The sequence below is a fragment of the Cyanistes caeruleus genome, chromosome 2 (genome assembly GCF_971803275.1).
Source record: "Cyanistes caeruleus chromosome 2, bCyaCae1.hap1.1, whole genome shotgun sequence".
In the NCBI taxonomy this organism is placed as follows: Eukaryota; Metazoa; Chordata; class Aves; order Passeriformes; family Paridae; genus Cyanistes; species Cyanistes caeruleus.
In genome coordinates, this window is record NC_141702.1 from 38,356,592 (window position 1) to 38,369,866 (window position 13,275).

Below are 13,275 nucleotides of genomic sequence, written 5' to 3' on the forward strand. Positions count from 1 at the left end.
TACAATACCATGATAAAATGATTTTATTGCGTTGTTTTTGTCTATGAAATTTTATGGACATTATAAATAAAAATACACTTTTTCTGATGTATTTGCAAGAGTAACTATACCCTGTTGAATACAGATATCAAATTCATGCCCATTGTATTTTACATGAGGAAAAGTCCTAGAAATAAAATAAATAGCTTTAGCTTATCACTAGTGATTCCATAATAAATACTTCTCCCATTATAAATCAACTGCATATTACTTCAGTTAGGATAATCACTTTTACCATTGCAAGTATTTATAGCTTGTGAAACAGTTGATACTATTTTTACATTAAATACAAAGGTTATCATGCTGAATAATTTAGACAGTGTCCTGAATTTCCAGATATGAGTTTAAAGCAGTTATTTGGCTCATGTAAAGTGATTTTCATTATCTATTACTATGAGATTTCTAAAAATACTCAATATTGTGTGTTAGCTCTATAAGACAGCTGACATCTCAAGTTCTTGCTTTAAATCACATATTTTTCATCACTGTGGGATTGTATTAATTATCTAAATGTCCATTGTTAGTCCAACATCAGTTATGAAGTTGTAATGCATGCATATATTACAAATGCAAGTTAACCAGAGTTTTTGAGGGAATTGGAAGGGTTTAGAGAAGAGGGGTTTGCTGCATGCTGATCAGTTAATAAGAGACCATAGTGGCTCACTTTGCTTTTGGTGGGTGCATATTTGCAACTCTTTTTTATACAGTTAAAATAAAAAAGTCTGATGACTTTTGTCTCATTTTGTGCATTTCTTATAGGTGGCCATTTTAATAAATTCTTTGGAGGGGGGAATGAGGGGATGTTGTTTATTTCTTACATGTCTATTGCAGTTTACATTTAGGGCCAAGCTGAAACAATTGTTTTATTCTTACCAAAATGAGTGTGCAGTAATTTGGGTTCAGTTCCTCCACCAGGGTAGGAGCAGCAGCTTATTCACTAAATAGTCCCTGAATATCCTTATATGAACCAAAGCCCACTCCTGTTGAAATTTGGTCTGAAAATGGGTACATGTAGACTTTTCAGAGGTGAATGATTTTATGTTGTATAATCAACCTTGTGGGTAAAAAAATATTAAAAAATACCCAGATGTTCTGGTTTTGCCCTGTCAGAATCTTGAGTCTACCTTACTGATTTTTGTCAGTAGATTTGAGGCCTTTGTGTCTTGTTCTTAAATTGCAGAAGGCGTTTTTCTTCCCACACAGAATGTAACTGGAAAACCTCTAAGCAAGTTTATGACGACAAGTTCTGTCCAAAGACTTCATGCAAAACAGACTCACAGTGATTTTTGGAATTAAAAAAAACATAAAGCATAAAATGTATTCTGTTAACTTCTCTGTGTTTCAGAAGTTAAAAATTTCTCAAATGGCCTAAACTAGTACTAGTCCAGGCAGCAAAGTCATCTCTAGACTGAAGTACAACTGTGCACCATCAAAAATAGTTTGCCCTATGCTGTAACAGAAAAAGAAACAGATGGCATGAAAAACCAGAGCTGTGTGAATTTTCTGTCCTGTGACAGATTTTGAAGGTGAATTTTTTTCTATATCAGTTTGGGATATAAAGTGAGAATCTAGGAATATTTCTATCTCTCTCTAAAAAAGCAAGAGGTAACAGAGAATTAAAAAAAAGTTAGATAAACTTGCTTTTTTATTAATTTTTTAGTATTGAAACATTGCCTTTCAAAGGCTATATCTTATTTTTTAAGTTTTTATTCTGAGTTAAACAAAGAATTTTAAAATGGGAATCCTTTTTAAACAAAACGTATAAATTTCTGTTTTTAAAATATCAATATGTAATCTTTGATGTTCGGAATCCTTTATTTCAGATCTGAGGGTATTTTGTTTTTTTGTTTTTGGAGGATTGTTAAAACTGAATATGTTCCTGATACAGCTATGGTTTTGTCGAATAAATACATGAGATAAAAGAAAAATTTAAAGATATATTCACAATCAAGTTCACCCAATGTATGAATGAAGCATTTCTGTAAAACTCAACCAAACACAAAACGTTCACAACACCCATCTCAGTGATGCTCATTTGTTGCTGTCACTTTCTGTAGTTTTATTCTCTCTTTCTATGACATAATGCAGCTTTAAACGTGTAATCTTATCTGGTAAAAAGTGCTTACCCCCATAAATCTTGCTATACCAAATAGAAATTTCCTTTGTCTAGAAGAAACACTAGACAAATAAGATAATCCACATATTTTTCCAAACCTGAATACTTGGAGGTTTCCTCCCAGTTACCTCTCCATAACTAGTTGTCAGTATTCTTTTCCAGGCTCTATTTCCAGGTACTGGCAAGATACTAATATGAATAAATTTTAATGCTGGTTCCATATATACCTGATGTATGTTCAGTCGCTATTTTTAATTATCTACTAGACAGAGGTATTAAAGTTTTTACTTTCTGACCCAGCTGAACACGTAAGATATCCTAAAACTTTATTTAATTAATAAACTTTATTTCATTAATATATCCTATGTTTTTGTCCAAATACAAAAAAATGCTAAAATAAGGAAGTACAATATTGGTAAGTCCTCTTTCTCCTTCAAAGAAGTGAACAAATTAATTTGTTAAAAAATTTACCTTGAAATGTCATGCTGCCTTGCTTCTGGAAAGTAAGAAAGAATCAGACCTGCGTCCACCTTTCCATAATTCACAGTCTTCCTTTAACCTGAAGTTTTAGAATATCCATGGCAATATTGGTATTATGATTTAGTACTTGCAGTCTTATTGACTTGTCTAATGGCAACAATAAAGCACAGCAAATCATCCTAATGACATTGTGGGGAAACCAATTAGTAAATTAGGACAGGATGTTAATCTACTCTAACACTCAAGCAGGACACACTTATCAATCCTTATCAACTTGAGCTCTCTCTAACAACAAGAGCAAATATTTATCTAGATCACATTGGGTAGTAATTCCAAATAGGGTATCAAGGTATCTAGCCTACTATTTTCATAACTGATTTAGAATAACCTGAGGTATTCTGTTTGATTTGTTTTGTTTTTTTTAAATATGTAATGTAATCTTCTTCTCTTTCTGATAGCTGTCAATAAAAAGTATATCAGAACAGATGGTGTTAAGGTACTCAAAGAACCGTTTGTAAAATTAAAAGATCACTTCTAATAAAAATCCCAATGAGTAAAGTATGCAGAGTTCTGTGTACTGTGTTGATAACTAACATAAAGAAAAATACAAGCAAACATAGTACTGCTGAGTTTGGGATGAGAAGTAAGAAATGAATGGTCAAAAAGAGTACAAGGAAGGGCTCAAATAAGCATGTCAAGGCCAGGATCCAATGATTTTGGTACTAAATTTATGAAAGAAAAATCAGGTCAATTTGTATTAAAGATCAATTAATTAATGCATATTTCTTCACCTGGTAAGACTTAAATTTAAGGGCAAGCATCCATTCTTCTTTTATTTATTTTTTTTTAAGTACAATGAATCTATGGTTTTATTTAATTTACGTAATATATAAAATGCTGTAGAGTTTTCTTTAAAAGTAAAGGAACTGCTATAAAAAGAAATAAAATTATACCTGTAAATGAGCAGGTTTAGGCTAAAATATCTCAGATAGTGTTTCTTGTGCTCCTTGTATCAGTAACTGGATTCAACAATGAAAATCCAGATCAAAGAAAACTGGAAAAAGAAATCCCAGAATCATAAGAAGCAAATTATCATATAAGAAAATCAAATTACTTAAATGGACAGAAAAATTGAAGTATCTGCATTATAAAAAGACTGTCCATGAACACATAAATACAAACAATTTAATAATTACAATTGTGCTTCAATACAGCCATTGTCCTGTATTTTGGCCTACACTGAATTATCTTTCTGACTTTCTAAATAGTCATAAGCCTGACCTTATTCATCCCACTGCCCTCTGACAGACTTCATGTAGTCACTGGTACCTATCTCCTCGTGAAATTGCTTTCTGCTGAGTAAGTCTCAGCCTTTGTGAAGCAGATTTCCAAATCCTTTCCAAATTATTTGTGGATTCTGAGAGCAGTAGCTAAATACTAACTAGGAGAAATAAAGCCTCTATCACACTGCTTGTATGCTTTTGCAAGTGGTGGCCGGACCCAAAACATTCTGAGATTGTGTATCTCTCCTTTTCCCTTATTTTAACTTAATGGAATGTAGAGTTAAAGAAAAGAAGTGAGGAAATACACATAACACAGGTTTTATATAAAAAATAAATATTTTGGCCATAAATATTTGCTAACACTCAGTTGTAGTTGTGTTGGATTTTCCTGTAACTGTAAGAGAAGGTGTCAAGCAGAAGGATAGTCCTCTTAGAACTCTGATAAAAATGCAGTAAGACAGACAAAATATGATACCAGCTAGTTCGTAAGAAATGCCATCACCTCAGTGAAGAGAAATGAAAAATATCAAACAGTTCTCCTGAACAGAATTAAAAATATAAGTGGTGATTATTTATCCTAAATGTAACATAAACCAATTTGTAGGTAAAATAATAACATAAATGACTCAAATATCCATTGATACCTAAGTGTAGTTATAACTTTGTACTGGATATATTTAAATTATCTGAAGATACAATTGTCTATATATATTTTTTTTTTCTAAAGGTGGGTGGTGTAGTGTGCTTTACTACTAACTTCCTACAAGCCTTTTTAAAAGTGTACTTGACATTTGTTATGGGGGCAGTGTTCTGAGTCAGAAGAGACTTTTATGTCCACACCTGATGCTAAAAGGAACAGTGACAAGGAGGCTGGTGTTAGTGGATGGCAGGGAAAAACTTAGCTGTGAATTAGTTGTGAAAATCTTGGTCACAGAAATTAATTTTAAGTGTACTTGAGGAGGACTATGACTATAACACGACATTCCAGGGGAATTTTTGGTAAGGTTGAGTTCAGATGACAGGGACGTGATGCTGAGAATTTCCTGGCAATAAATTTCTTACTGGCTCCTTCCTGAGATATTAGAATTCCTCTTTGAAAAGAAAAGCAGGAGAGGAAATCACTAAAACATCTGACTTCTAAGCAGATGCTAATTATAAAAGATATGAGAGATTTTTGACAGTCAGAAAACTGGGTAAAATATAAGCATTGTCAAATAGACACCTTATTTAGGAAAAAGAAAAGCACTTTTTGTCCTATCTTGCACTGCTGGATGACACTGCAATGCAAGTATTTTTTAGCAATTGCACAGGAGTAGATTATATTGAGATTTTAATTTCAAATTAAACAAGACTGGCCTTTAGAAACTTTGGATTGCAAAATATGTTTTTGTTAGTATGCTGAGATTTCTCTGAAATAGCTTTGCTATTCCTGATTTTCTCACACTTTGAATAAAGAAACAAACCCATATTGTGTATCTGTGTTATCTCATGGCTTCTTACAACAAATAAGAAACCAGCAAACTTCTGTCACACAAAAATTTTTGTTACTTATAGTTAGTTACATTCTTATGTCCAGAAATAAACTTGTGTGCAGTGCCACTGTCCAACTGAGCAGCCTTCTTGTTTTTATGTAGGATTTTCAGGCTGCAGTCTTTTGTATGATGCATTCCTTGCTCTTATAGAAGGAATCTTGTGGGGCAGCTTAACTTCCAGAATTTATTTAGAAAAGATCTACCTCCCACCATTCCACTAATACTCTCATCTGCTTCAAATAGGCTAAATAATTTTCAAAGTTGTTAGGAGCTATATTTTTAGTGACAGCTTATGTCTTCTTGGCACATTCCTGGTGCAGCAATGTTGGCAGACCTCATGTTACAGAATCTCCTGGTCTGTCATGTATTAAATCTGTTCTCTGGTTATCCAAGCACTTAAAATACCTGTGAGTGTCAGGTTTGCAAGTGGATGGATATTTCTTTAGTTTAGATTTAAATACCAAGAGAAGCTAAAACATCAGAAAAGGCAGAGCTCTAAAAGGTTCTCATCTGCTCAGATACCCGCAACTGCTTAAAGACATGTACTGGTCAAATTAAATAGCTTGCTGATTCTGATTTCAAGTGGTGGTAAATGTCTGAAAGGTATATCTAAATAAGTAATAAAACCTAATATATAGACATTTTTGATAACAATGATAAATGCCATGGTATTTAAACAGATAGCCAGATGAATCATCAAAAGTGAAGGCTTATCTAACAATCACATTCAGCATATAAAAATCCAACCATTTTTTACTTAACTGTTTTTGGATTATCTGATAACCTTACCTACATTGCTTAAATTGTTATAAATAACAATCAAATCTGCTAGCAATAGACCAGATAAGATCCATTTAATGCTGCACACTTAGGAAAAAGAAAGGTGGTCCAGTGATAGGAGTGACAGTTTAGAGCTTGGAAGGTGATTGAGGTATCTTAACACTGACAAAAGCTCCTTGTGCAGCAATGCTTTCTGAGGATAAATACACGGGAGTTGTTAAAAGCATCTGACCTCTACAGTAATGAGGCTGGTGCAGGTAACACAGACTAATAGGTGTTGCACTCCACTCTTTGTTTTGTGGCGTCCTAATGATTCTAACATAAAGGGAACAAACTCAAGGAGACCTGAGCTGAGATCTGCTGCTGGTCTGGTAGGCAGCTCTGACAAAACCACTCAGTTTTCCTCATTTTTTCCCTATATAACTATGAGAAATGATCCCACTTTCCTTTGTACGACATCCTGCAATTATTTTATGACATATGTTATCTAAGGGTATTGTTGCTGTTAACAAAATAATATTTATTTTATTTCTGAAAGAAAGGTGCATTGAAGGTATAACAAAATTTTATTGTGAGCCTATGCTTGCGTTTAGAGGGAAATACACTTTGTTTAAGCCATGTATTCTGATATATTCTGTTGTTTTTGTTTGGTTTTTTTTTTTCCCTCAAATCTTAATATATTCTTATGGAATTAAAGGAAAAATATGGGAGCCCTCCAGTGGTGAAAAAAAATGTATCTGGATTTCATAATGTAGCTATTTTGCTGTGACTGGTGCCTGTTATTTTGCAAAATAATTGCTATATTTTCCTGATGCATATAGCTATTGATCTAATTTTGCTTAACAGGAATTGATGTTATTCATTATTTTCCTGGACTTGCATATAAATGTGTTCCCAGATGACATTTGTAAAACCAGGAAAGTCAGATTTGTCTCACATTACTTTCTTTTCTATATAGACAGGAAAACCCTCAGGGGCTCTTTGTTTGTTTGTTTACTTCCCACTAGGACTTGCATGGGTTAATCATGTTCTCCCCTTCCACAAGGTTCTCACCTTTAAAGGTGTGTGGATGAAAAGGAATTTACAATTGCAGTAATATATCCACCCATTCTTTGGCTTCCTGGATTACCACATCAATGCAGTCACCATTTGCTTTCGGAACTGCACCCTAAAGCTGTGGGACATCCTTCTGGAAAGGCCCTGGACAGCTGGTCAGTCACTGCCCTGAAACTGAAACCTCACAGCATATTGTACTGCTTCAGCAAAAGAATGCACATTTTGGATTTCTGTGCTCAATTTGCCGTGAAAAAGAGGGGTTATTATTTCTGTGGAAAAATGTCTATTGCACTCCAGGAAGAAAATGGAGATCACAATCTGCTTTTCAAGAAAATGTAACTATATCTTGCTCTATTTATGCCTGCAGAGTCCACTTGACTACAATCCATCCCTAAACATGTTAATACTACCACCACTACTACGAAAAAATCATTAGTGTGGGACTCTTGCATCTTTAATTCCAGTTTGTAAGACTGTTGAACATTTTAAAGCTAAACATGCCAGCATAATTGTCAATGGCTTCTCCTCATGAAGTTGCAAATGTGGAGTTAAAAGCAGTTTCCTTGCGAGTGATGAACACATAAAATACAAATGCCTTGAAAACTAGCAAACTTTGGAGAGTCCTTCTGTAGCACTGGACACAATAGGAAACAGGAAGAACAAAGGATTAGACATTTGTCTTTTCTTAATGAGGATAGCTTTTGTTGGAAACACATGTTGATAAAGTGCATGGAAGAATATTTCTTTCATGCAGTTTTCATCAGAGGTATTCATAAGTAGCCCCCAGCAAAAGCTGTACAGCCATAAGCCCACTGTAGTATTATTATCTGCACCACAATTGTCACAGGCAGATTCAGAAAAGGCACAGGAAAGCTCATCTTAATGATATAGATGTGAGTGTGCACACACCATCACTGTTTTGAATTGTGTTTAGCCAGGGGGATATCTCTGAGTACAGACAGTGGAGGAAGAATTCTGTTTCTTTCTGATTTTGTTTTCTGTTCTACTTCATTTCAAATCTAGTCAGGCCACTGAAGTATATTGAGCAGCAGAAATAAGATTTTAGGAGGCTGAATCTACTTCACACCCTTAGCTTTTGGACTTCAATGATTTTTACCATATCTTATGCAGCAGCTGCAGAGTCCAGGACTCCTATTGTCATGGAAAAATAAAGGCCTCATTTAACTGCTGGTGGAGCTGTAGTGTGTGATGTGTGTTTGTTAGTCTAAGACATCTGCTCTTTGTGTCAACTACTAGCTTCAGACACCACAGAGTGTTCCCCATCCCTGTCAGCCTGTACACAGAGGCCGTGGGTTAGAGCTATACACTGCCCTCCAACAAAAGAATAAAGGGACAAAGAGAATATTTGCGTGCTGTGGGGACTAAGTGACAGGAAAAGACACACTCTGAGCTGTGGCTGGGAAGTTATGTGATTAGCATGTGACAGGCTGCTGGCCCCTTAACCACTGGCTGCATAAAAATGACTGACTGCCAGGGAGGCTCTGACCTATGTAATCTGGCAAAAACACAGTTCTGAGAGGAGGCTGATTTTAGTTACCAGGCCCACATTATGCACAGCACACTTATCATCTGGACATATTAAAAATATGCAGTGGATCCAGCAGCAGCAACCCTGGGGTGTGCATGGCACTTCCCATAACCATGTCTACCTGCATGGGTGAGGGGCACCTCTGCAGCTCCCTGGTTTTCCTCAGGACCCAAGAGTCCCATGCCACTGCCCTTCAATATCCTCCAGACCCCTTGGAGCACCAACAGCCCCCAGCAGCCAGAACAATGAACCAGCATTTAGGAGTGTCATTGAGGAGATGAAATTTAAATGTCCAATAGGTTTATTTTTTTCACTTGGAAGTATAGGGAAAATAATGAAAAAAAAATAAAAAATCAGAATTTGTGAAAGATGAGTAACTTTAGGACCTGACATATTAATATTTTTGTAACTTAAAAAAAAAAAGAAGGAAGAAAAAATATTCAGGTTTTTTTATGATAACAAAGAAATTTTGCAGTTTTGACATACAGAGGTTTTGTTAAGTTTGTAGATTTCTCTTAAGCAAAATAAAAACTGAATGGACTGTTTTTGATGAATGTTTACTTAAAATTTACAGGCAGCTTCTAGCTTCTAGTGAGAAAATAAAATTATCTTTGCTGTGGTTGAGTGCTGGACTTGTCACACAGTTTTAACTATCTGGAAGTTAGATTTCTCAGGTAGTTTCTCAGGTAGAGGAGTGAGTATCAGGTAGTTTGTCTTTAAGATCCAAATTTACATCAAATAAAGTGCCACCACCAGAGTGACTGTGCTTTTCCACTCATTGCTCATGGAGCCCAGATGAGTATCATCTCAAGGTGATATCAAAGGCTAGACTTTGGTGTTTAGATGGCAGAATTAGATAATTCCTACCAGACTTTCAAGGTGATAAATACTGTATTTTCACTAAGATTTTTATTTCCATATTTCTTATTTAATCCTGATTAAAAGTTCTGATTAGAACTTTGCGTGGACATGATTTCGCCAAAAATGTGATGCCTATTTCTTATTGCCATCTATTGTGTTTGCTTTTCAAACACTGATTTTTGCCTGTAATCATTCAGCAGCTTTATAGCACAATCATGTAACACCTTTAGACGTTTGAACATGATGAATACTCTGGAAGGATTGATTGCTTTCATTGTACAATTGAAATATTCCTGCCATCTGTCTAGGGACCAAGATTACCAGGACCCTGTTCTATGAGTAAAAATTGTCTATTTTTACTGTCCTACTAAGTCTTAACTCTTTCTATGAGTTAGGTACACTGAGTGAATTTGGTCTTAATTTTTATTTCAATGATGTGTAATGATTTTTCTCTATACATAGGCGTGTCTAAGTAGAGAATGTAGTTCGATATATTTTACTGCTCTGTAAGAAAACAAAGTCACATAGCAACCATAATGACCTCAAATATGTGAGAAAAGCCTGTAAACAGCCTTCTTTTCCAATGGCTCAATCTCAGCTTTAAAATAACTTGTTCTCCAGTGTACACACAGAAAATATATTTCCTTGAGATTCTGAAAATAATAGGTTTAACACCATTATGATTCATTTTCCCAAAGTACTGGGAAGTAAAGAGAAGGAAAAGACAATGTATTGCATTGGCTACAATTCTAAAACCTAAAAGTAAGAAAAAAAAGATAGGAGAGGGAAAGTTTATTCTGTCTTTTATTCAAAAATCTTCAGAATCTGCTGAGATTGGAAAAACCTCAGTATTAGACTCCAAATACTTCCTTACTTTCTTTTTCAGGAAAGAAAACACAACAATTTTTGTCTCAATTTCCTTTTGGTCCATCTTTCCTCTGCAAACAAAAATATTGCTTAAATTCAGTGTGAGTTTTGGCATATTTAAAAAGTTGTGTATGATGTTTTAACAATTCTTAGAGTTTTTTGACAAACAAAACAACAAAAGCCTGTTTCAGAGACAAATTCTGACCTTCAAAAAAAAAAACTTCTGACTTCTTTCTGATTTGAAACAAGTTTGTCTTAGACTATGATCAGGTTTAACTCGGAGAATGGTTACAATACCTTTTTAGTTTTAACATGTTACACTGCAAGAGACTCATTTGCCTATATTTTCACTTTTAAGCAAAAGTCAATCTATATGCATTCTAATATAAGATACTTGGATGTTCAGTATAATGGCACAATTTGCTAAGAAGTAATTTTAAAGAGCTGTGATGAGAAATTTAAATGCAGGTGATCTAAGGACTTTAGGTATTACGACTTCACTTTTCCTCTCTAAATAAAGCTAATCTCCATCCTCCAGTACTGAGAAGTAGGTTTTGATTCTTGAAAATGAGTAGTTCAATTTCATTGAAGTGTTTACATGTTGAATTATTTCTGCTTAGTTTAGGCTTATCATAAGAACTGAAAATAAATAAAAAGTCCACAACAAATCACTGTAGAGTGGTTTATTGTGCATCACAGCATAGCTGTAATTTAACGTGGGTTAGTAAGCTTATTTGCATAATATAAATTTTAGCCTGGTTTTATAATGAATTGGCTGTGTGAGTGCATTGACCCACAACAGGCTACAGCACTAAAGTTCAGTAAAAGTGGTGACATACTACATTTCCTGATAGCAACTCAGTGGAATTGCAAATGTAATAGCCAAGAGCATGTTTTTCTGAAAGCATCTGGGAACACCATCAATAGTGCAAATGATCCTTTAAGGACGCTATTTTTTTTGTTGGTACTTTATTGTTGACTTTCAAATTAATTATTTTTTCATCTATTTTCTATGTGTTTTTTTTAGATAACAAAATTTTAGGACAAGTGCTCAAATATTATTTGAGAATGATGTGGCATTAATACTCTTAATACATTTATTAGTAGGTATATTTCATCTCTTTGTCACTACGTATGAACAAGTCAATGTGTGTTTGTCCAACACGACAGAAAACAAGATACAGTTATTGCAGCCCACATGAAACTAGCCTTCAACTCTCTGACAACATTTCCTGACATTTATAGCACAGCTCCTGACGGCCTTAATGACCATCATGTCAAGCTGAATCTACTATTAATATACCTCACTAGTAAGGACTAAGGATTATGGTTTTCATCCGGAGTGTGAAAGGTCCATATTTCATAAAGAGCTTGACTATAGCTGAGTTATTAAAAGGTTCCCCATAAGGAAAGAAACAGTAATTTCTTTTTATTCCTGTTCTGATTTTTTTTAACAGTTTCTGACTGCTGAAACTTTCTTCTCTTGAAAGGAAGTGATCTGCATTTAAATTAAAATACAAATCAGATATTCTAGTAAAGAAAAGACTTTCTATTGTTTTACAATGTTGTGCAGTCAGAAGAGATTAGATCTGTGGGTCATCTTCAGGTGGACCTTCCCATACAGTTAGCAGGACTTCCATATTTACACGGTTATATTAGGCAAGAATTAATTTTTTTTTTTCATTATTCAAGACCCATTCCTAAAGAGATCAAGGCACAGAGCACTACTGCTAAAACAAGCAAGAGTTGGAGAGAAAGGTTTCCCGAAGTGACAGATCGGTTTTGGACATTCATTTTGGTGGATCCATTCCTGGGACACTTCACAGAGTAATTAAGTAGTTTTTATTGGAAGTGTTCCCTACTCTTTATCTACTCTAGGCCTTGCTCAAAGCAGTATCAAAGACTCAGGACCTTGTCCTCTCCAGCTTTGCAAATGTTTTCAAGAAGCTAAAACATCAGGAAATGAGCCAAAGACCTCCCTGACCTTCATTCTTGATGCAGATCTTCTGACCAATCACCCAAAAGAGCAATCACCCAAAATAGATGCATCCCAAAGTATGCATTACTTTTACAGATTTCATTCAGCCTGGGTTCCTCCTGTGTTTATATAAAGGCTAGGATTAATAAGACCCACTATTGTGCCAGGCACCCTTTACCATCTCTTTAATCAATGAATTGAAACTCAGTGTTTCTTGAGCATGATTCATCTGAGTGTATAGTAGATTTCTAATGCAGGCCAGATGAATAGTGCCCCAGGGTGTCTTTTTTTGCTGAATCCATTGCCAATAAAGACATCCTGGGGAGATTAGCTCAGGTGTAGACATGTACACATCTGAAATTAGGTGATATAAATCCTATCTATGGACTTTTCTTGAACTGATAGGGAAAGAATTGCCTGTCAAATTCAGGCTTATGGGTTATGTTGGATAGGTTGTACGTTACAGGTTATAGGTGAACTCAATGTCCTTTTGAAAGTGGTATTTTAGTTTTCCTGAGCTGACATTACATCAGTAAATCCTTTTCTTCTTCTTTATTTTTTTTTCTTCCATTTCTATGTAAAACTTTTTAAGAAACAAGTGCTTCTATTAATTCATTTTTTCTGTATGGATAATTGAAGAGACCTAGCATGTGATTGGAATTATTTTCACAATACTGAGTATGTAATATGTCAGTAATTCACGGTCTGTTGACAGAATAAATTTAAACAAATGA